This window comes from Solenopsis invicta, chromosome 9, assembly GCF_016802725.1.
Source record: "Solenopsis invicta isolate M01_SB chromosome 9, UNIL_Sinv_3.0, whole genome shotgun sequence".
NCBI classification, from domain to species: Eukaryota; Metazoa; Arthropoda; class Insecta; order Hymenoptera; family Formicidae; genus Solenopsis; species Solenopsis invicta.
In genome coordinates, this window is record NC_052672.1 from 7,799,293 (window position 1) to 7,801,853 (window position 2,561).

The window sequence follows — 2,561 nt, forward strand, 5'->3', positions numbered from 1 at the left end:
ATGCGTTGCAAAATTATAATAAATTAATTTATTATTAGTAAAAATTACACATAGTAATAATAAGTACCCGAAACATCAAGAAATAATTTCTAGCTGTTATTTGCGTACAAATCAAAACTAAACAAAAACTAAGATAAAATAAAATAAAAATAAAATAAAAAATAACTTAAATAGAATGCGCATTCGATAACTCTCTCCCCTACGTTTTAAAACTAGTATAGATTCCATGTGCCATGCCCATGAAGGGATGTGAGAGATTAAGAAGAGTGACATACATTTTCTGGTAGAGAGAAACACGGGGGGACGGAGATAAACAAGATCAATTTAATCTCATTAAAAGATGAGCTTCCTTCCCCTGTCGATGCACTTTTAAAGATTAACGTACTCTAATGATCCACAGAATTCGCGTTTACTCGTAATCGCGAGAGCGTGAAGTAAAAGCAATTTTTCGTAAAAAAAAAAAAAAGATTTGGAATAATTTGAATATAAAAAAAAAAACATTTCGTTCCAGATATAAATTTAAATAAAAACTTTTACGAAGAAAACTGATGCTACATTGATGCTATTCAAACATGTACAATTTTTAATATTTCCCAAAAGAAAGTCTAGGATAAATTTTTGGTACAAAAATGTGGTACTCGAAATACGATATAGAGACGTAGGTCAAAGAAGAAAAAGTAAAAAGATTGCACAGGCGCAGAGGACAATCTGTCAGAACCGACTACTCGTAGAAATGCGATTGATTATGATTTATGGCGAGGTGCTGCCGGACGAACGACTTCGGTGTGTCTTGTGATTCGGAAAATTTAATTTGTCGGAGGGAAAATCCGGCAAGGGAAAGAGAGAGAGAAAGAGACCCTAACGCTTACGGTAGTTTGATCAGACCTTTCCGACTCCTTCTGTTAAAGATTTTGCTCGATTCCTTTTCTTCGGACATAACTGGTTTTCCTCGATTTCATATCAAAATGATTTTCTGCAAGAGTCGCGTCGATCTTGTGGAATTATTGTGAGTATAGTAATGTCGCAAAATTGCGTAAGATCTTAACAATAAAGTGTCTTCGAACCGGATTACGACAGCGACATAATGTTTCTGAATTCATATACAAAACGGTTATAACGCGTATACATTGACATATTTATCGCACTCGAGGGTGGCCTTTCCATAGGGCTACGGCTCAGACATTAATTAGAAAGGCGGAACTAATTACTCGATCCCTCGAATATTATGAATTAGCCTTACAATGTGTAAGTCACCGACTAAATGCCGCGAATAAAATATCGCGGTAGTATTAATATTTCATTTCGGTCGACCCACTAAAAGTGTTCCATTCTAATTAATAATTCAAACGATTTATCTTATCTACGTAAAGCGTCGTCTTTGCAAAGTAACATTCGGGTCATTGAAAGAGATAGTAAAAAATAAAAATAAAAATAGTTATTCTTCAATAATAATTAATACCGTAAAATTCGTATTTCTACATTTGTTTCACTGAGGATGACAACATTTAAGATCAAAACGTATAAAAAATCATTTGTTTATTAAAATTTGTTTGAAATAGCACTGAAATCTAGCTTTGCTCATTAGTCCTTTGACCATTTGCTTTGATCTTATTTCTTTTTTTATAAAAGAATAAAAGGGAAAATAAAGTTTTCTTCTTTTCTTTTGCGGATTTTCCATCGTCAGCGATACAACATGCTGAATATTTTTCTGTGAAAAGTCATCCAGCTCTAGCCCTCCGCGTTTTACAATTCGGTCCGAAAATCGAATCGTCCAGCCAGAATTGCGTTGCGACCGCTAGTATTTCGCTCCTGTTCGGCCAGTGCAGAGCGAGGTCGGTCTTATTCAATATTAAGAACTCACTACCACCGCAGCCCGGACAATGCGTCTCACTATCGCAGCTGTCGACCTGGACGAGCACGCCAATTGATACCCCGAAGGACTCGCGAATAGTCCTCTTGGGGCTCACGCGTCCGCTTTCTCTCTCTCTCTCTCCCTCTGCTTCTCTTCTGCGAGTCCTTTCCACGATCCCACCGAATTAATTCTACACTCGCAACTCGTGTCGCTCCAAAATGTTCTTTTTACGACGATTATAAATATCGCAAATTCCTTAGGAAGTAATTTAAGCGGCAGTATTAACACAGTACATGCTCTCTTTCTTTTCTTGGGCAGTATTAAAGATAAGAAGATGCACATGCTGCATATTAAGTTCAAAGTTCCATTGTAATATACGATAACAATATCTACAAGAGATAAACAAAATAACGTGAATACTTAGAAAATATATTACTTCTTTTACTTTAAGTAAAGATATTAGTCCATTATTTTTCTTTAACACAAATTTTATCTTTCTTGAAATAAAATTATACAATGCTTGAATAATCACCAATAGAATGTTGTACTATTCTTTTACAAAACATCTTTCAATAGTTCATATAAGTGAAGTGAAGAATGATTGGTCTTTGTTTCTCACTCTATTTTCTAAAATTGTCCTCTCCAAAACCTTCAGCATCTTTTCCGGCCAACATAACTGCCTTTTAACTTAAATATTATCAAATCGTTA